General features: G+C 46.1%; 1 protein-coding gene across 10 annotated transcripts in view; it reads left to right on the top strand.

The window, feature by feature from the left end:
* Positions 1-1,299: 1,299 nt before the first annotated feature.
* Positions 1,300-22,925, top strand: part of L3MBTL2 (L3MBTL histone methyl-lysine binding protein 2) — a 100,133-nt gene continuing 78,507 nt past the window's right edge. For 8 of the 10 annotated variants that reach the window (XR_012247753.1, XR_012247754.1, XM_073644150.1 and 5 more), the window contains exon 1: positions 1,413-1,644. The gene's annotated coding sequence lies outside the window, so the exon portion shown is untranslated. The other 2 variants (XM_073644147.1, XM_073644146.1) reach the window with 2 other exon arrangements.

Below are 22,925 nucleotides of genomic sequence, written 5' to 3'. Positions count from 1 at the left end.
CTAGAGCGTCCACAGCCAGAGCGCCCAGATTAGCGCGTCCACAGCCACAGCGCCCACAGCCACAGCGCCCACAGACTCGCGCGTCCACAGCCACAGCGCTCACTCGCGCGTCCACAGCCACAGCGCTCACAGACTCGCGCGTCCACAGCCACAGCGCTCACAGACTCGCGCGTCCACAGCCACAGCGCTCACAGACTCGCGCGTCCACAGCCACAGCGCTCACAGACTCGCGCGTCCACAGCCACAGCGCTCACAGACTCGCGCGTCCACAGCCACAGCGCTCACAGACTCGCGCGTCCACAGCCACAGCGCCCACAGACTCGCGCGTCCACAGCCACAGAGCCCACAGACTCGCGCGTCCACAGCCACAGAGCCCACAGACTCGCGCGTCCACAGCCACAGAGCCCACAGACTCGCGCGTCCACAGCCACAGAGCCCACAGACTCGCGCGTCCACAGCCACAGCGCCCACAGACTCGCGCGTCCACAGCCACAGAGCCCACAGACTCGCGCGTCCACAGCCACAGCGACCAGACTCGCGCGTCCACAGCCACAGCGCTCAGACTCGCGCGTCCACAGCCACAGCGCTCACAGACTCGCGCGTCCACAGCCACAGCGCTCACAGACTCGCGCGTCCACAGCCACAGCGCTCACAGACTCGCGCGTCCACAGCCACAGCGCTCACAGACTCGCGCGTCCACAGCCACAGCGCTCACAGACTCGCGCGTCCACAGCCACAGCGCTCACAGACTCGCGCGTCCACAGCCACAGAGCCCACAGACTCGCGCGTCCACAGCCACAGACTCGCGCGTCCACAGCCACAGACTCGCGCGTCCACAGCCACAGAGCCCACAGACTCGCGCGTCCACAGCCACAGAGCCCACAGACTCGCGCGTCCACAGCCACAGCGACCACAGACTCGCACGTCCACAGCCACAGCGACCACAGACTCGCGCGTCCACAGCCACAGCGACCACAGACTCGCGCGTCCACAGCCACAGCGACCACAGACTCGCGCGTCCACAGCCACAGCGACCACAGACCTGGACCAAGGTTGCTCCAAGCGATCAGATAATCTTTCCTACATAGATCTTTTTTTTTTATATGTGACAGGTTCACTTTAAGTGTCCTGGGCTCGTTCACACTGGTAGCACGGCTACACAGAAGCCATTAGGCGGCCATTAACCGGTCCTTAGGCCAGACCCCTCCCGTCATCGGACGCTGTACTCTGTAGGAGCCAGCATCCTCGCTGTGGGTAGGAGGCGCTCTGTGCACGATGCGTACTCGGAGCTCTATGGCAGGAGGCGCTCTGTGCAGGATGTAGAGCTCTATGGCAGGAGGCGCTCTGTGCAGGATGTAGAGCTCTATGGCAGGAGGCGCTCTGTGCACGATGCGGAGCTCTATGGTAGGAGGCTTGGCAGTGTGCGCATGTGTGTAGCTTGTGCTGTGAAGTCTCCTGTGCGGTCGGTGTGCGGCTGTGAGCAGGGCGCGTCTGCTGCAGTCGGTCAGTGATTCCAGGACAGGGTCACATTTCCACTTCTCTCGCTTTTAACCCTTGAAGCGGAGCTCCCCTGCACTGTGCAGTGCGGCATGATAATCACTGATGAGCGGAGCGCTTAGTGACATAATGGGGTGTGATTAGAAGGTCAGTAGCATCCCGTGTCCTCCACTGTACACAGAGGCGATGTCCTCTCACTGCGGTCTGTAGCTTGTTGTGTAGCGGACAGATCAGCTCTCACTTTTGACTTATGTTAATAAATAGGAAAAACCCCAAGTGCTTAATAAATGGCATGAGAAGCAGAGCCTTCAGCCTCCCCTGATGACCAGTACTATTTATCACTTGTATGAAAATGGCAAATGTGAGCGTAGGATACATTGTGTGATAGTAAAAACAATGTAACTACAGATGACTGTCTGCCTTATAAAGTCATAAAAGGTACAAGGATAGGAAAAAAGACCATATTCATGTGTCTGGACTGTAACACCATTGTAGCGTTCAGATAGCACCGCGCGTAATCATGGACCCGGGCAATCATAGGGCGAAGAGACCAGCAAATCCCCCTCTGTCGCTGCACCAGCCTTTGTCAGCAGGCTGCCCATCGCTGGGCTCAGCGCTCTGCCAGTGTAGGCAGCAGGGACCGCCGAGTGGTGTGATTGGCATGCAATGTCGTGGAGGGGTACATCACTGCCACATCAGCTGCATAGTGGGACGCAGTGGGGTACTTCACACCCACAGAGGATTGGATGTGCAGTACCCAGATGTGGCCACTATACAGGTGATGGAGCTGTGCTGTTTCGCAACAGAGCACATCCAGCCGCCAGACACCGCTGATCAGCAGAGGTGCGGCAACACATGGACTGTAACAACGGGCAGACACAATATCAGTTTTTCTTCTTGAAATATTGCCTTTAAATATAGGTTCTACAGCATGATCTGCGGACGTATACTACGTACATACTACGTGATCTGCGGACGTATACTACGTACATACTACGTGATCTGCGGACGTATACTACGTACATACTACGCGATCTGCGGACGTATACTATGTACATACTGCGTGATCTGTGGACGTATACTACGTACATACTGCGTGATCTGTGGACGTATACTACGCACATACTGCGTGATCTACGGACTTATACTACGTACATACTGCGTGATCTGCGGACGTATACTACGTACATACTGCGTGATCTGCGGAATTTATACTACGTACATACTACGTGATCTGCGGATGTATACTACGTACATACTACGTGATCTGCGGACGTATACTACGTACATACTACGTGATCTGCGGACGTATACTACGTACATATTGCATGATCTGCGGACGTATACTACGTACATACTGCGTGATCTGCGGACGTATACTACGTACATACTGCGTGATCTGCGGACGTATACTACGTACATACTATGTGATCTGCGGACGTATACTACGTACATACTACTTGATCTGCGGACGTATACTACGTACATACTACGTGATCTGTGGACGTATACTACGTACATACTACGTGATCTGCGGACGTATACTACGTACATACTGCGTGATCTGCGGACGTATTCTACGTACATACTACGTGATCTGTGGACGTATACTACGTACATACTACGTGATCTGCGGACGTATACTATGTACATACTGCGTGATCTGCGGACGTATACTACGTACATACTACGTGATCTGTGGACGTATACTACGTACATACTACGTGATCTGCGGACGTATACTATGTACATACTGCGTGATCTGCGGACGTATACTACGTACATACTGCGTGATCTGCGGACGTATACTATGTACATACTACGTGATCTGCGGACGTATACTACGTACATACTGCTTGATCTGCGGACTTATACTACGTACATACTATGTGATCTGCGAACGTATACTATGTACACACTACGTGATCTGCGGACGTATACTACGTACATACTATGTGATCTGCAGACGTATACTATGTACATACTACGTGATCTGCGGACGTATACTGCGTGATCTGCGGACGTATACTACGTACATACTGCGTGATCTGCGGACGTATACTACGTACATACTACGTGATCTGCGGACGTATACTACTTACATGCTATGTGATCTGCGGACGTATACTACGTACATACTACGTGATCTGTAGACGTATACTATGTACATACTGCGTGATCTGCGGACGTATACTACGTACATACTGCGTGATCTGAGGACGTATACTACATACATACTGCGTGATCTGCGGACGTATACTACGTACATACTGCGTGATCTGCGGACGTATACTACGTACATACTGCGTGATCTGCGGACGTATACTACGTACATACTGCGTGATCTGCGGACGTATACTACGTACATACTGCGTGATCTGCGGACGTATACTATGTACATACTATGTGATCTGCGGACGTATACTATGTACATACTACGTGATCTGCGGACGTATACTACGTACATACTGCGTGATCTGCGGACGTATACTACGTACATACTGCGTGATCTGCGGACGTATACTACGTACATACTATGTGATCTGCGGACGTATACTACGTACATACTACGTGATCTGCGGACGTATACTACGTACATACTACTTGATCTGCGGACGTATACTACGTACATACTACGTGATCTGTGGACGTATACTACGTACATACTACGTGATCTGCGGACGTATACTACGTACATACTGCGTGATCTGTGGACGTATACTGCGTACATACTGCGTGATCTGCGGACGTATACTACGTACATACTGCGTGATCTGCGGACGTATACTATGTACATACTACGTGATCTGCGGACGTATACTACGTACATACTGCGTGATCTGCGGACTTATACTACGTACATACTATGTGATCTGCGAACGTATACTATGTACATACTACGTGATCTGCGGACGTATAATATGTACATACTACGTGATCTGCGGACGTATACTATGTACAGTACAGACCAAAAGTTTGGACACACCTTCTCATTTAAAGATTTTTCTGTATTTTCATGACTTTGAAAATTGTGCATTCGCACTGAAGACATCAAAGCTATGAATTAACACATGTGGAATTATATACTTAACAAAAAAGTGTGAAACAACTGAAAATATGTCTTATATTCTTGGTTCTTCAAAGTAGCCACCTTTTGCTTTGATGACTGCTTTGCACACTTGGCATTCTCTTGATGAGATTCAAGAGGTAGTCACCGGAAATGGTTTTCACTTCACAGGTGTGCCCTGTCAGGTTTAATAAGTGGGATTTCTTACCTTATAAATGGGGTTGGGACCATCAGTTGTGTTGTGCAGAAGTCTGTTGGATACACAGCTGATAGTTCTACTGAATAGACTGTTAGCTGCTTTTTTTCTAGCCATAATACAAATTCTAAGTAAAGAAAAACGAGTTGCCATCATTACTTTAAGAAATGAAGGTCAGTCAATCCGAAAAATTTGAGCAAACTTTGAAAGTGTCCCCAAGTGCAGTTGCAAAAGCCATAAAGCGGTACAAAGCAACTGGCTCAGGGAAAGGAAGACCAAGAGTCACCTCTGCTTCTGAGGATAAGTTTATCCGAGTCACCAGCCTCAGAAATCGCAGGTTAACAGCAGCTCAGATTAGAGACCAGGTCAATGCCACACAGAGTTCTAGCTGCAGACACATCTCTTCAACAACTGTTAAGATGGGACTTTGTGCAGCAGGCCTTCATGGTAAAATAGCTGCTAGGAAACCACTGCTAAGGACAGACAACAAGCAGAAGAGACAAGTTTGGGCTAAAGAACACAAGGAATGGACATTAGACCAGTGGAAATCTGTGCTTTGGTCTGATGAGTCCAAATTTGAGATCTTTGGTTCCCACCACCGTGTCTTTGTGCGATGCAGAAAAGGTGAACGGATGGACTCTACATGCCTGGTTCCCACCGTGAAGCATGGAGGAGGAGGTGTGATGGTGTGGGGGTGCTTTGCTGGTGACACTGTTGAGGATTTATTCAAAATTGAAGGCATACTGAACCAGCATGGCTACCACAGCATCTTGCAGCGACATGCTATTCCATCTGGTTTGCGTTTAGTTGGACCATCATTTATTTTTCAACAGGACAATGACCCCAAACACAACTCCAGGCTGTGTAAGGGCTATTTGACCAAGAAGGAGATTGATGGGGTGCTACGCCAGATGACCTGGCCTCCACAGTCACCAGACCTGAACCCAATCGAGATGGTTTGGGGTGAGCTGGACTGCAGAGTGAAGGCAAAAGGGCCAACAAGTGCTAAGCATCTCTGGGAACTCCTTCAAGATTGTTGGAAGACCATTTCCGGTGACTACCTCTTAAAGCTCATCAAGAGAATGCCAAGAGTGTGCAAAGCAGTCATCAAAGCAAAAGGTGGCTACTTTGAAGAACCTAGAATATAAGACATATTTTCAGTTGTTTCACACTTTTTTGCTAAGTATATAATACCACATGTGTTAATTCATAGTTTTGATGCCTTCAGTGTGAATGTACAATTTTCAAAGTCATGAAAATACAGAAAAATCTTTAAATGAGAAGGTGTGTCCAAACTTTTGGTCTGTACTGTACATACTACGTGATCTGTGGACGTATACTATGTACATACATGATCTGCGGATGTATAATATGTACATACTGCGTGATCTGCGGACGTATACTATGTACATATAACGTGATCTGCGGACGTATACTATGTACATATAACGTGATCTGTGGACTTATACTACGTACATACTGTGTGATCTGCGGATGTATAATATGTACATACTACGTGATCTGCGGACGTATACTATGTACATACTACGTGATCTGCGGACGTATACTAAGTACATACTGCGTGATCTGCGGACGTATACTATGTACATACTGCGTGATCTGCGGACTTGTACTACGTACATACTACGTGATCTGTAGACGTATACTACGTACATACTACGTGATCTGCGGACGTATACTACGTACATACTACGTGATCTGGGGATGTATACTATGTACATACTACGTGATCTGCTTATGTATAATATGTACATACTACGTGATCTGTGGATTGGCACTTGTGGACGTATAATATGTACATACTACGTGATCTGTGGATTGGCACTTGTGGACGTATAATATGTACATACTACGTGATCTGTGGACGTATCTATTTAGGGACATTTATTTTTAGTCCCAAAAATTTTTTATGCATTGTAAGATAACGGCAGTCAGGTTTCTTGAGGGGCAATTTGTATCACCCAGGTTGGTAGCTTTGGTGATGTAAAACCGAGAAAGCATGCTCCAGCACGTTTAGTGCTGAGAGGGTTAATAGGGCGTATCAGGGCAGGTTTTTATGAGCCGTCATAAGAGTTGGGAGGGATTGGCTTCTCACATATCCGCACCCCAGGGCGTGTATATAAAATGGAAGCCCAGTGTCTCATTTGTGTTCTGTGTCTGGAGATGTGTGGCTCTCCAGTGTTGGTCTGTGTTAGGACCTAAGGACTGGACTGTAACCTGAGCGGGTGAACCCGCAACCTTGTATGGACATTTTACTTTGTGTTTACACTTTGTGCCGGGAAAAGCTGCGTTTTTGTTTTTTGCTTCCTTAGCGGTTTATTCTATTTAATAAACCAGCCTGGATTTCCCTGAAACCTCTTCTGTGACTACCTCAACCGCAGCAGAGTGAGTACCAAACCCTACAATTGGTGCTAGAAGCATGGGCACAAATCCCAAGGGGTAGTGTGACTGCTACAGGAAACCGTTTATGTACTGTGTGAAGGCCGCTAGCCAGCCAGGGACGTCCGGCAGCATGGTGCAGCTGATAAAGCAACTCTTGCAGGTTAATCTCCAGCAGGAGCAGCAGCAGATGCAACAACTGCAAGCACAAGCAGCAGATGGAGCTCCTAGCGAAGGTGATCCGTGACAGGGCGACCGCCCCACCCCCAACTCCAGGTGATGACTCTCATGTGAGGAAGACTGTAAGGAGAGCATTGCAAAAGATGACCCTGGGTGATGACGTCTAGGCGTTCCTGACGGTCTTTAGAGAGGGTGGCAGAGCGTGAGAAATTGCCTCCGGAGAAGTGGGCGGAGGTTTTGGCACCATATTTAACGGGACGAGCAGCAGAAAGCTTATTATGACTTGGTCTTGCAGGACGCAAAAGAGTATCTCAAATTAAAAACTGAGATCTTGCCGTGCTTGGGAGTGACTGACTGTCAGGGTGCACCACTGGGCCTATTGCAGTGACAAACCTCCCTGGTCCCAAATGTTCGACCTCTTACACCTGGTTCAAAAGTGGTTGCAACCTGAATCTTCCTCCCCAGCACATATGGTGGAGAGGGTCGTCATAAACAGGTTCATACACTCCCTACCGAGGTCGGTGCAATCCTGGGTTGCCAAGGGGGATCCTCGTAATGCCGATGACCTGGTGGGGTTGGTGGAAAGTTACCAGGCGGTAGAGAGTTCATTGGGGAAACCAGGGGTTGTAGCATCTCCATACTGGGGGCTGACACCTAAATGAGGGGGATCAGCTCAAGTGGTAGAGCCACATCTGGGGAGCGTCCTAGAGCCCAGGATGGGGGTCTGAGTTGCTGCCCAAGGTCCCGCCCCATAACGTAGTATGTTGGAGATGTCATACCCCAGGTCACATAGACGCCCATTGCCCGATAACCAACTAGCCAATGGGCTGCAGCACAGGACAGGGCTGTTCGTACTTTGTTTATCCAGCCTGCAGTTCTGTTCCTCAACCAGGCGATGGACCGCAGGCGTGCCTCATATCAGTGAATTGTGTTCAAGTAACTGCTCTGTTAGACTCGGGAAGTTTGGTAACCCTAGTGAGGGTCACAGTTCCTCATCGGCTGGTTCCGGGGAAAAAAGTCGGCGTCCGTTGTATTCATGGGGACTCTAAGGACTACCCTGTGGCCCGAGTGGTCATACACATAAACTGGCAAAGGGAAGATTAGAACCGAGTATAAGGTTGCTTTGCAAAAATATCATAAATAACTGTATAGTTTCCATATTGCAACCAACTCATAGAACCATATATCACGGGCCATTCGTGGAAGAAACATATAGAACGAGATGCCTAAGCAAAGGAAACCACGAATATATAGCCAATGTAATAGGAAAATAGAAAATTACTTTATTAGAAAAATTTATATAGGAAAAATACTTCAAGTCGTACAGGACTATAGTGGCAAAACACATGACACAAAATCACATATAGAAAATTAAAACATAATTAAAAACAAACAACAGGTGTCACCATAGGGTGCAGATTCCAAATCCATCATATAACATTATCCTTCATTGCATAATACGGTATACATGGCCACAAATAAGGCCTCACACATCATAACCTACACTTCCATCAACTCCCTAACATCAATATTATCAACCCCAACAAAAGAGAGACATATTACAGGCAAAGAAAAAGAAACATGATTCACCTTGTGGGATGAAGAAGCTGCACGCCGTGTGGCTCCCCGATGCGCGTTTCGACGCTCCTGCCTTTTTCAAGGGGATGACTGAGACTGGATATGTGTAGCCCTTAAATACACCCACCACAATTGGTGTCAGGATAACCTACACCTGTCTATAGGGGCGGGACCATAAGGACACGTGACCATCATCATAGAGGTACATGGTCATGTGACCATTACCATGGTAGCGTACGTCGCTACCTATAATATACCGCGACCCGGAAATAGCTGTGTAGACTATGCATTCACGTCCCCATAGATACGGGAACTTAAGGACACGTGAGCACTACCATAGCAATGCTCAACGACGCCCGCGGACCCTAGTAACTTATTAGACCGAGAGGCCGGAACTGCACAGTCACGTGACCATCACTAAAGAGACGCATGGTCACGTGACCGTTACCTTGGCAATGTCCACGCTACCCATAGTGCATCATGACCCGGAAGTGACGCGGCAATGCGTCCCTGCAACCCCGCAACCGACCACATCGGCGTCGCGGCAGCAAATTACCCAGGGACACCGAGGGAGTCAGATGCCAAGGGGCAGGGACGCATCCACGTACAGAGTCATTAGGGTAAGTATATGTACTGTAAAGAAGAAACAAAAGAGAGCGCAGAGAAGAGATAAAGAACATCGACATCATTGTACAAAATAGTACACAAGCATTTTAAGTAAAGAGCCACATATATTATGGAGAGATGACTATATGAAATCACATCACATCAAAGAAATAGATGACTTGATTGCACAGTAGCATAGGACCATGGAGCCGCTTGAATATATTTCCTTGGTCTCTGTATTACACAACTTCCAAACAGGATTGATATCATGTAGCCTTCAGGTCCCACATCCAAGATAAAAATAGTCTGGTGTATTGGTTGGGTGAAGAGGCAATGCACACGTCCAGTCAAAGCCAAAAATTCATAGCACCTGATAAGAAAATATATGATACAATTAAAAGGAGATACATACTACATGTAATAATTGTGACATATATATAAGATGGAACAGCAGTACAGGATCACAAATATGGTGCGAAACTATTGTACTCATTCAGACTTCTCGGGTGTATTGTTTTGAGGGTCCAAATCCACCTTGTCTCAATACGGGCAAGTCTCTGTGTAACAGGGCCACCACGTATACCTACCTCTAACATATCAATTCCTTTTACCTCCAGAAGTTTCGGATTACACTCATGAAATCTTTTGAAGTGTCTAGGAAGTGTCTTTAGAGTAGATGTTTCGTTCTGTTCAGAGGCCGCTATTATGCCTCGAACATGTTCCCTTACTCTAGTTTTCAGGCAGCGTGTGGTCATCCCAACATATATGAGGTTGCAGGGACATGTAGCATAGTATATGACATTCCGGGAGCTACATGTAATACGTTTTTTGATCTCATAAGAGGATCTCCCTGTGGAGTCTATAAAATTAGTACTCCTCACTATGTTGGGACAGGCCACACACAGGCCGCATGGGACACATCCAGGACGACTATTTACATTGTCAAGGAAAGTTACAGTCCTTCCTCCCTCATAGTGACTCCGAACCAAGTGGTCGTGAAGACTTTTACTGCGACGGAATACAATGGTAGGTTTACTCGTGATATATTTCGCTAACACAGGATCAGCTCTCAACACAGGCCAAGCTTTATTCAAGACCTTCCTCACTGCTGGTATTTGTGTATGGAAGGTAGTAATAAACCTCACAGCATCACTTGTTTTTTTAGTGCTGGATTTGTAGAGGAGATCATGGCGGGAAGAATATCTAGCACGATTGTACGCTTTCTTAACTGATCTATGGCTATACCCACGAGCATAGAAACGCTCACTCAATTCTTGAGATTGCGTTTCAAAATCCTGGTCGCTGGAGCAAATCCTGCGAAGACGCAGGAACTGCCCTAGCGGTACAGATCGAATAATATGTGATGGATGAGACGAAGATGCATGCAACAGAGTGTTGGATGAGGTAGATTTTCTAAAGATGTTCGTACAAATGGCATTATCTGGACCACGGGTTAGACATACATCTAAGAACTCAACTCGGTCTGAATCACAATTAAAAGTAAGACGTATATTTAGGACATTCACATTGAGATCACGAATGAACGTCTCTAGATGATCACGTGACCCCTGCCAGATCAGGAAAATGTCAATGTACCGCGTCCAAGAAAGGACGCGGCCCATCGAGGACTCCTGATCAGGCAGGGAGAGGTCCCTCTCCCACAGCCCCAAAAAGAGATTAGCGTATGAGGGGGCGAAAGTCGCCCCCATCGCAGTCCCCTGAAGCTGTAGGTAGAAGGACCCCTTAAAGACGAAAAAATTATGTGTGAGTGTGAATGCTAGCAATTCCATCACTAGTATCTGAATGTCCGTTGGCAATGAAGACCCTTTAAGAAAATATTGTGAAGCCCGTAACCCTTTGTCAAGCGGCTAGTAGAGGAACTATTACTGACGAATTGGCCTCGGCCTTGTATGTAGTGGAACCAACTGTACCCACTCTTTATCTCCTCCCCAAACTCCACAAGAATTTAAGTAGACCTCCTGGACGCCCCATCATATCGGGCAGGGGTAACTACCTGGAGCCCGTCAATAAATGGATTGACTCTAAAATTAACCCACTGGTTGAAACTCTCCCTTCCTTTCTCAGAGATACAGGCGACCTACTGAGAAGGGTAGATGGATTATATCTGGACACTGACTCTCTAATGGTAACCGCTGACATAGAGTCATTGTATACCAGTATTAAACATAACGATGGGTTACGGGCTTCACAATATTTTCTTAAAGGGTCTTCATTGCCAACGGACATTCAGATACTAGTGATGGAATTGCTAGCATTCACACTCACACATAATTTTTTCGTCTTTAACCCCTTAATAACATCTGACGTACTAATACGCGTCTGTGCCCTGGGACTTAAGAGCCAGACCCGTATTAGTACGTCATCGCGATCGCGCGCGCACACAGGCTGTGCGGGCGCGATCGCCGCCGGGTGTCAGCTGATTGTCACAGCTGACACCCGGTACTATGTGCAGGGAGCGGTCACGCACCGCTCCCAGCACATTAACCCCCGTGATGCTGCGATCGAAGTCGATCGAAGTCGATCGCGGCATTGCGGGGGCAAGGGGAGGTGATCGGCGATACTCACCTCCTCTTCCGGCTTCCAGCGCAGTCTGCAAAGGCTTCCCGGGTGTTGCCATGACGACCCGATGTCGTCATGACAACATCCGGGTCACCAGAGAGCAGGAAGATTGCTTGGACATGCGCAGTGCATCTCCAAGCAATCTTCACACTGTGCACTTCTGACAGCCTTCATGGCATAGGGATGGTGCTCCATTCCTGTGCCATGCAGGCGATCAGAAAAAAAAAAGTGAAAGTCCCAGAGTGGGACAAAGTAATAAAGTGTATAAACTGTGTGAAAGTGGAAAAAAAAAATAAAAAAAATGTGCAAAAATATTATAAAAAAATAAAAAAAATAATACACCAAAAATAAAAATATAATGTACCCATCAATAAATATTATTATAAAAAAAATAAAAAAAAAACAATAAAAGTACACATATTTGGTATCGCCGCGTCCGGAACAACCTGACCTATAAAACTGTCCCACTAGTTAACCCCTTCAGTGAACACGGTAAAAAAAAAAACAAGCAAAAAACAATGCTTTATCACCATACCGCCAAACAAAAAGTGGAATAACACGCGATCAAAAAGACGCATATAAATAAAAATGATACCGCTGAAAACGTCATCTCGTCCCGCAAAAAACAAGCCGCCATATAGCTCCATCAGCCGAAAAATAAAAAAGTTATAGCTCTCAGAATAAAGCGATACTAAAAAATATTTTTTTCTATAAAATAGCTTTTATTGTGTATAAGCGCCAAAACATAGAAAAATGATACAAATGTGGTACCGCTGTAAACGTACTGACCCGAAGAGTAAAGCTGCCTCATCAATTTTACCACACGCGGAACAGAATAAAAAAAAAAAAAAAAAAACAATTCCTGAATTGTTGGTTTTTGTTTATTCTGCCTCCCAAAAATCGGAATAGAAAGCGATCAAAAAATGTCACGTGCCTGAAAATGGCACCAATAACAACGTCAAGTCATCCCGCAAAAAACAAGCCGTCACATGACTGTCTGCCAAAATCTGGAAAAATTATAGCTCTCAAAATATGGCGATGCAAAAACTAGATTTTACAAAAAATGCGTCTTTTAGTGTGTGACAGCTGTCAGTCATAAAAACCCCATATGATTCTGGCATTGCTGTAATCACACCGACCCGAAGAATAAAGTCGTCTAATCACTTATACCGCACAAGGAACGGCGTCAAAAATAAACTCTTGAGTTAGGATTGGGCTAGGGTTAGGGCTGGGTTTGGGGCTAGGGTTGTGCTGGGGCTAGGGTTGTGCTGGGGCTAGGGTTGTGCTGGGGCTAGGGTTGTGCTAGGGTTAGGGTTGTGCTAGGGTTAGGGCTGGGGTTGGGATTTTTTTCAAAAGTAAGAAAAAAAGATGACGATATGGTGACTAGTGTTGAGAGCAAGTGCTCGCTACTTGAGTTTGCATCGGGTGCTCTGGTATGTATTTAGTATCGTGGGTATTTGAGTGACATGCTCGAGTCTCTGCCCCATATGCTTCGCGGCCAAAAAACTTTACGGGGATTGCCTGCCATGCACGAGCGATCCCCGCATGTTTTTTTTTTGGGTGTCTAATAACCGTGAAACATGCAGAGCAGGGACTCGAGCATGTCACTCGAGCACACGCTGTACATGGTGCATACCTGAGTACCCGATGCAAACTCAAGTAGCGAGCACTTGCGCTCAAGAATAATGAAAACTTATTCAATATGATGACCTAATGTAAACAAATAATGTGCCGTACCTCTGGGTTCAAAATGTTCACTATACACCTTAATAAAATCTTTGAGGGGTATAGTTTCCAAAATGGGGACACTTGTGGGGGAGCTCCACTGTTTAGGCACATCACGGGCTCTCCAAACGCGACATGGTGTCCGCTAACAAATTGAATGGAAAATCGGCTCAAATTGTTAGCGGACGCCATGTTGCGTTTGAAGAGCCCCTGTGTGCCCAAACATTGGAGCTTCCCCACAAGTGACCCCATTTTGGAAACTAGACCCCCCAAGGCACCTATCTAGATGCATAGTGAGCACTTAGAACCCCCAGGTGCTTCACAAATTGATTCGTAAAAATGAAAAAGTGAAAATAAAGCACTTTTTCATTTTTATGAATCAATTTGTGAAGCACCTGGGGTTCCAAGTGCTCACTATGAATCTAGATAGGTGCCTTGGGGGGTCTAGTTTCCAAAATGGGGTCACTTGTGGGGGAGCTCCAATGTTTGGGCACACAGGGACTCTCTAAATGCAACATGGTATCCGCTAACAAATTGAATGGAAAATCGGCTCAAATTGTTAGCGGACACCACATTGCGTTTGGAGAGCCCCTCTGTGCCCAAACTTTGGAGCTCCCCCACAAGTGACCCCATTTTGGAAACTAGACCCCCCAAGGCACCTTTCTAGATGCATAGTGAGCACTTGGAACCCCCAGGTGCTTCACAAATTGATTCGTAAAAATGAAAAAGTGAAAAAAAAAACACTTTTTCATTTTTATGAATCAATTTGTGAAGCACCTGGGGTTCCAAGTGCTCACTATGAATCTAGATAGGTGCCTTGGGGGGTCTAGTTTCCAAAATGGGGTCACTTGTGGGGGAGCTCCAATATTTGGGCACACAGGGACTCTCCAAATGCAACATGATATCCGCTAACAAATTGTCGGCTCAAATTGTTAGCGGATATCATGTTGCATTTGGAGAGTCCCTGTGTGCCCAAACATTGGAGCTCCTCCACAAGTGACCCCATTTTGGAAACTAGACCCCCCAAGGCACCTATCTAGATGCATAGTGAGCACTTGGAACCCCTAGGTGCTTCACAAATTAATTCGTAAAAATGAAAAAGTGTTTTTTTTTTCACTTTTTCATTATTACGAATCAATTTGTGAAGCACTTGGGGGTTCCAAGTGCTCACTATGCATCTAGAAAGGTGCCTTGGGGGGTCTAGTTTCCAAAATGGGGTCACTTGTGGGGGAGCTCCAAAGTTTGGGCACAGAGAAGCTCTCCAAACGCAATGTGGTGTCCGCTAACAATTTGAGCCGATTTTCCATTCAATTTGTTAGCGGATACCATGTTGCATTTAGAGAGTCCCTGTGTGCCCAAACATTGGAGCTCTCCCACAAATGACCCCATTTTGGAAACTAGACCCCCCAAGGCACCTATCTAGATGCATAGTGAGCAGTTGGAACCCCCAGGTGCTTCACAAATTGATTCATAAAAATGAAAAAGTGTTTTTTTTTCACTTTTTCATTGTTACGAATCAATTTGTGAAGCACCTGGGGGTTCCAAGTGCTCACTATGCATCTAGATAGGTGCCTTGGGGGGTCTAGTTTCCAAAATGGGGTCACTTGTGGGGGAGCTCCAATGTTTGGGCACACAGCAGCTCTCCAAACGCAACATGGTGTCGCTAACAATTTGAGCCAATTTTGCGTTAAATTTGTTAGCGGACACCATGTTGCATTTAGAGAGCCGCTGTGTGCCCAAATATTGGAGCTCCCCCACAAGTGACCCCATTTTGGAAACTAGACCACCCAAGGCACCTATCTAGATGCATAGTGAGCACTTGGAACCCTCAGGTGCTTCACAAATTGATTCATAAAAATGAAAAAGTGTTTTTTTTTTCACTTTTTCATTGTTACGAATCAATTTGTGAAGCACCTGGGGGTTCCAAGTGCTCACTATGCATCTAGATAGGTGCCTTGGGGGGTCTAGTTTCCAAAATGGGGTCACTTGTGGGGGAGCTCCAATGTTTGGGCACACAGGGACTCTCTAAATGCAACATGGTGTCCTCTAACAAATTTAACGGAAAATCGGCTCAAATTGTTAGCGACACCATGTTGCGTTTGGAGAGCCGCTGTGTGCCCAAACATTGGAGCTCCCCCACAAGTGACCCCATTTTGGAAACTAGACCCCCCAAGGCACCTATCTAGATGCATTGTGAGCACTTGGAACCCTCAGGTGCTTCACAAATTGATTCAATAAAATTAAAAAGTGTTTTTTTTTTCACTTTATCATTGTTACGAATCAATTTGTGAAGCACCTGGGGGTTCCAAGTGCGCACTATGCATCTAGAAAGGTGCCTTGGGGGGTCTAGTTTCCAAAATGGGGTCACTTGTGGGGGAGCTCCAAAGTTTGGGCACACATGGGCTCTCCAAACACAACATGGCGTCCGCTAATTATTCAAGCAAATTTTACAATCAAAAAGTCAAATAGCGCTCCTTCCCTTCCGAGCCCTGCCGTGCGCCCAAACAGTATTTTTTCCCCAAATATTGGGTATCTGCGTGCCCAGGGGAAATTGCACAACAAATTTTGGGGTCCATTTTTTCTTGTTACCCCTGTGAAAATAAAAAAAATTGGGTCTAAATTAACATTTTTGTGAAAAAAGTTAAATGTTCATTTTTTTCTTCCACATTCAAAAAATTCCTGTGAAGCACCTGAAGGGTTAATAAAGTTCTTGAATGTGGTTTTGAGCACCTTGAGGGGTGCAGTTTTTAGAATGGTGTCACTTTTGGGTATTTTCTGTCATAAAGACCTCTCAAAGTGACTTCAAATGTGATGTGGTCCCTAAAAAAATGGTTTTGTAAATTTTGTTGGAAAAATGAGAAATCGCTGGTCAACTTTTAACCCTTATAGCTCCCTAACAAAAAAAAATTTTGGTTCCAAAATTGTGCTGATGTAAAGTAGACATGTGGGAAATGTTATTTATTAACTCTTTTGTGTGACATATCGCTCTGATTTCAGGGCTTAAAAATTCAAATTTTGAAAATTGCAAAATTTTCAAAATTTTCGCCAAATTTCCGTTTTTTTCACAAATAAACGCAAGTGATATCGAAGAAATTTTTCCACAATCATGAAGTACAATATGTCACGAAAAAACATTCTCAGAATCAGGGGGATCCGTTGAAGCGTTCGAGAGTAATTACCTCATAAAGTGACAGTGGTCAGAATTGTAAAAATTGGCCCGGTCATTAACGTGCAAACCACCCGCGGGGCTTAAGGGGTTAAGGGGTCCTTCTACCTACAGCTTCAGGGGACTGCGATGGGTGCGGCTTTCGCCCCCTCATACGCTAATCTCTTTCTGGAGCTGTGGGAGAGGGACCTCTCCCTGCCTGATCAGGAGTCCTCGATGGGCCGCGTCCTTTCTTGGACGCGGTACATTGACGACATTTTCCTGATCTGGCAGGGGTCACGTGATCATCTAGAGACGTTCATTCGTGATCTCAATGTGAATGTCCTAAATATACGTCTTACTTTTAATTGTGATTCAGACCGAGTTGAGTTCTTAGATGTATGTCTAACCCGTGGTCCAGATAATGCCATTTGTACGAACATCTTTAGAAAATCTACCTCATCCAACACTCTGTTGCATGCATCTTCGTCTCATCCATCACATATTATTCGATCTGTACCGGTAGGGCAGTTCCTGCGTCTTCGCAGGATTTGCTCCAGCGACCAGGATTTTGAAACGCAATCTCAAGAATTGAGTGAGCGTTTCTATGCTCGTGGGTATAGCCATAGATCAGTTAAGAAAGCGTACAATCGTGCTAGATATTCTTCCCGCCATGATCTCCTCTACAAATCCAGCACTAAAAAAACAAGTGATGCTGTGAGGTTTATTACTACCTTCCATACACAAATACCAGCAGTGAGGAAGGTCTTGAATAAAGCTTGGCCTGTGTTGAGAGCTGATCCTGTGTTAGCGAAATATATCACGAGTAAACCTACCATTGTATTCCGTCGCAGTAAAAATCTTCACGACCACTTGGTTCGGAGTCACTATGAGGGAGGAAGGACTGTAACTTTCCTTGACAATGTAAATAGTCGTCCTGGATGTGTCCCATGCGGCCTGTGTGTGGCCTGTCCCAACATAGTGAGGAGTACTAATTTTATAGACTCCACAGGGAGATCCTCTTATGAGATCAAAAAACGTATTACATGTAGCTCCCGGAATGTCATATACTATGCTACATGTCCCTGCAACCTCATATATGTTGGGATGACCACACGCTGCCTGAAAACTAGAGTAAGGGAACATGTTCGAGGCATAATAGCGGCCTCTGAACAGAACGAAACATCTACTCTAAAGACACTTCCTAGACACTTCAAAAGATTTCATGAGTGTAATCCGAAACTTCTGGAGGTAAAAGGAATTGATATGTTAGAGGTAGGTATACGTGGTGGCTCTGTTACACAGAGACTTGCCCGTATTGAGACAAGGTGGATTTGGACCCTCAAAACAATACACCCGAGAGGTCTGAATGAGTACAATAGTTTCGCACCATATTTGTGATCCTGTACTGCTGTTCCATCTTATATATATGTCACAATTATTACATGTAGTATATATCTCCTTTTAATTGTATCATATATTTTCTTATCAGGTGCTATGAATTTTTGGCTTTGACTGGACGTGTGCATTGCCTCTTCACCCAACCAATACACCAGACTATTTTTATCTTGGATGTGGGACCTGAAGGCTACATGATATCAATCCTGTTTGGAAGTTGTGTAATACAGAGACTAAGGAAATATATTCAAGCGGCTCCATGGTCCTATGCTACTGTGCAATCAAGTCATCTATTTCTTTGATGTGATGTGATTTCATATAGTCATCTCTCCATAATATATGTGGCTCTTTACTTAAAATGCTTGTGTACTATTTTGTACAATGATGTCGTGTGCAATATGACAGAGTATATGGTAATACGAGGCTTATATAATAAGTATGATGGACTGATAATACAAGATATGATTTATAATGTTTTGTGCATCTTAATAGTACCACGGTAAACCTTGTTATGTGGGACGAATGAACTAGCATCCCAATTGTCGTATATGGGCACTACTATTTTTATACATGGGAACTATTGGTGGGATTACTTTTTTTTTTTTTTCCCTTCCTAGGTAGGATTTTGGAGAATTGGATTTCTTTTCCAGCTCTAGGAAGATATATTACTTGTAGTATATTAGATGCCTCTAATCATTATTTTTTATGTTATTTTCCCTTTTCTCTTTTTTCTTTTATATTTTTTCTTTATCTCTTCTCTGCGCTCTCTTTTGTTTCTTCTTTACAGTACATATACTTACCCTAATGACTCTGTACGTGGATGCGTCCCTGCCCCTTGGCATCTGACTCCCTCGGTGTCCCTGGGCAATTTGCTGCTTCGACGCCGATGTGGTCGGTTGCAGGGACGCATTGCCGCGTCACTTCCGGGTCATGATGCACTATGGGTAGCGTGGACATTGCCAAGGTAACGGTCACGTGACCATGCGTCTCTTTAGTGATGGTCACGTGACTGTGCAGTTCCGGCCTCTCGGTCTAATAAGTTACTAGGGTCCGCGGGCGTCGTTGAGCATTGCTATGGTAGTGCTCACGTGTCCTTACATTCCCGTATCTATGGGGACGTGAATGCATAGTCTACACAGCTATTTCCGGGTCACGGTATATTATAGGTAGCGACGTACGCTACCATGGTAATGGTCACATGACCATGCACCTCTATGATGATGGTCACGTGTCCTTATGGTCCCGCCCCTATAGACAGGTGTAGGTTATCCTGACACCAATTGTGGTGGGTGTATTTAAGGGCTACACATATCCAGTCTCAGTCATCCCCTTGAAAAAGGCAGGAGCGCCGAAACGCGCGTCGGGGAGCCACACGGCGTGCAGCTTCTTCATCCCACAAGGTGAATCATGTTTCTTTTTCTTTGCCTGTAATATGTCTCTCTTTTGTTGGGGTTGATAATATTGATGTTAGGGAGTTGATGGAAGTGTAGGTTATGATGTGTGAGGCCTTATTTGTGGCCATGTATACCGTATTATGATATCTTTCTTCATCGCCCATATATACATATACATATATGCAACCCACTCCCCTCTCTCTCTTTTTTTGGTTTTTGGTTTTTTTTTGGTTTTTTTATGTGAGGGAAAGGCAATGAAGGATAATGTTATATGATGGATTTGGAATCTGCACCCTATGGTGACACCTGTTGTTTGTTTTTAATTATGTTTTAATTTTCTATATGTGATTTTGTGTCATGTGTTTTGCCACTATAGTCCTGTACGACTTGAAGTATTTTTCCTATATAAATTTTTCTAATAAAGTAATTTTCTATTTTCCTATTACATTGGATATATATTCGTGGTTTCCTTTGCTTAGGCATCTCGTTCTATACACACAAACTGGCGCAGAGTCCCATGAGGTGGGCGTCGTTAAGGACCTGTTGCTTCTTGTTATAATAGGGAGGGACTTTGCCTGTTTTGGAACTTGTGGGAGAAAGGGAGGAAGCCAGGTTGTCCAGACAACAACCAGGTCGCTCCTGAAGAAACCTCATAACAGGCAGCTGCCGACGGGTTTCCTTTTTGTGTGCTTGTGGGGTATAAAGCTATGGCAGCATCTCCGGAGACCAACATCCCTGAGCTGGAGGTCTCCGGGGGAACCGCCCAGCTCAGAGGCTTGACTCTAAAGGGGTCGTTTGATAATGTCACTGTCCTGAATGGTGTTACTCAAGAGCAGGGGGCTGACACCCGATATCCGTACTTTGGTGTAAATGGGGAGTTACTATATCTGGTCACCAAGCTCAGAGGGGAGGTAATCGAGAAGTTACTAGTGCCAGGGCCGTACAGACGCAGGGTGTTAGATATGGCCCATGCACATGTCTTAGGTGGTCACCTGGGGGTAGAAAAAAACAAAGAAAGGATCCTCCAGAGGTTCTACTAGCCCGGTTGTCACCGAGAAATTGTAAATTACTGTAGGTCATGTCCCACTTGCCAGCTGACCTCCCCTGTAGCGAACTTCTGTAGCCCCTTAGTGCCGTTGCCAATCATTGAGGTGCCATTTGATTGCGTAGCCATGCATCTAGTGGGACCCCTGGTCAAGTCCGCCAGAGGACATCAGAATATTCTGGTGGTACTGGACTATGCTACACGGTATCCGAAGGCCGTCCCACTACGTAACTCCTCTGCCAAATGTATAGCCCGGGAGTTGGTCCACAGCTTCTCTAGAACGGGGCTGCCTAAGAAGATCTTAACGGACCAAGGGACCCCATTTATGTCAAGGGTGATGAGGGAGTTGTGCAAAACCCTGCAAATCACGCAACTCAGAACCTCAGTCTTTCACCCCCAGACAGATGGCTTAGTGGAGAGGTTTAATAAATCCTTGAAGGCTATGTTAAAGAAGGTCGTAGAGAAAGACGGCTGGGACTTGGACTGTCTACTGCCGTACCTTCTGTTCTTCATTTAGAGAAGTCCCACAGGCCTCTACTGGGTTCTCCACATTTGAGCTGTTATATGGCCGACACCCCCGCGGACTCCTGGACGTAGCAAAGGAGACCTGGGAGGGGGAGTCTACACCCTACAGGCGTGTAATCGAACATGTGGCCCAGGTGCAAGAGAGGATTTCAGAGGTGATGCCCATTGTGAAAGAACACCTCCTCAAAGCACAAGAGGCACAGTCGAGGGTGAATAATAGATCGGCGAGGATGAGACACTTCAATCCTGGGGATCGGGTACTAGTGCTGGTACCTACGGTGGAGAGCAAATTCCTGACCAAGTAGCAGGGCCCCTATGAAGTGGTTGAATGGGTTTGCTATGTCAACTATAGGGTCCACCAACCAGGGAGAAGGAAGCCCTACCAGGTGTACCACGTCAACCAGATTAAGCCATGGCGAGACATGGGGCCTGTGGAAGCTCTGTGTTTGGTGGCGAAGACTGAAACCGACTTGGAGGAAGTCAAGGTGGCAGAGTCGCTGTCACGTACCCAGAAGCAACAATGCTGAGAGTTGCTGCAGTGAATCAGGGACTTGTTCTCGGATCTACCGGGCTGTACTCAGGTCATAGAGCATGAGGTGCTTACGGAGCCTCATGTCCGAGTGAATATGAAGCCATGCTAGATTCCTAAAGCCTGCCGAGAGGTAAACGCAAAGGAGGTGAAGCGCATGCTGAATCTGGGGTCATCAAAGAGTCCAAAAGTGGCTGGTCTAGTCCCATAGTCTTAGTGCTGAAACGTTTTACAATGACTATAGGAAACTGAATGAGGTCTCTAAGTTTGATTCGCACCCGATGCCCAGGGTGGATGAACTAATTGAAAGGCTAGGGCCGACCAGGTACATTACCACCCTTGACCTCACAAAAGGGTATTGGCAGATTCCTATGTCCCAAGAGGCCAAGGAGAAGATGGCCTTTTCAATGCCAGATGGGTCTTTCCAATACACCAGAATCCCGTTTGGGTTGCAAGGAGCACCAGCTACCTTCCAGACAGCTATGGACCGGATCTTAGCTCCCCACAGGAAGTATGCAGTGGCCTACCTGGATGATATCATGATCTACAGCCAGGATTGGGGCTACCATCTGAGCAAAGTCAGGCGATATTCGATGCTCTATGGAAGGCGGGGTTTTCCATCAACCCGAAGAAATGTGCCATGGGCATAGAGGAGGCCAGATATTTGAGCTATGATAAAGCCCCAAATAAATAAAATTGATGCGATCCAGGTTTGGCCACAACCTCTCTCAAAAAAGCAGGTCTGAGCGTTCCTGGGCATCGTGGGCTACTATGTCGGTTCATCCCTAACTTCCCCATGATAGCCGCCCCATGGCTAAGTGATCTCCTGAAGCTGAGATTCCAGGAACTGAAGCTAGCTCTGTGTAAACAGCCACAGCTGGTGGCACTGCATTTCTCAAAGGAGTTTTTTGTCCGGACGGACACGTCAGATGTCTGACTGGGTGCTGTCCTATCACAAGAGTTGAAGGCGGACGAGCACCCCATAATGTATTTAAACTGGAAGCTGACATCTTGTGAAAGAAATTACTGCACAGTGGAGAAGGAATGTTTGGCCATCAGG

The sequence above is a fragment of the Phyllobates terribilis genome, unplaced genomic scaffold (assembly GCF_046119375.1).
Source record: "Phyllobates terribilis strain yellow unplaced genomic scaffold, ASM4611937v1 Scaffold_8__6_contigs__length_399053987, whole genome shotgun sequence".
Taxonomy (NCBI): Eukaryota; Metazoa; Chordata; class Amphibia; order Anura; family Dendrobatidae; genus Phyllobates; species Phyllobates terribilis.
Note: the sequence above shows the minus strand (reverse complement) of the source record. Positions and strands in the feature narration are given on the sequence as shown.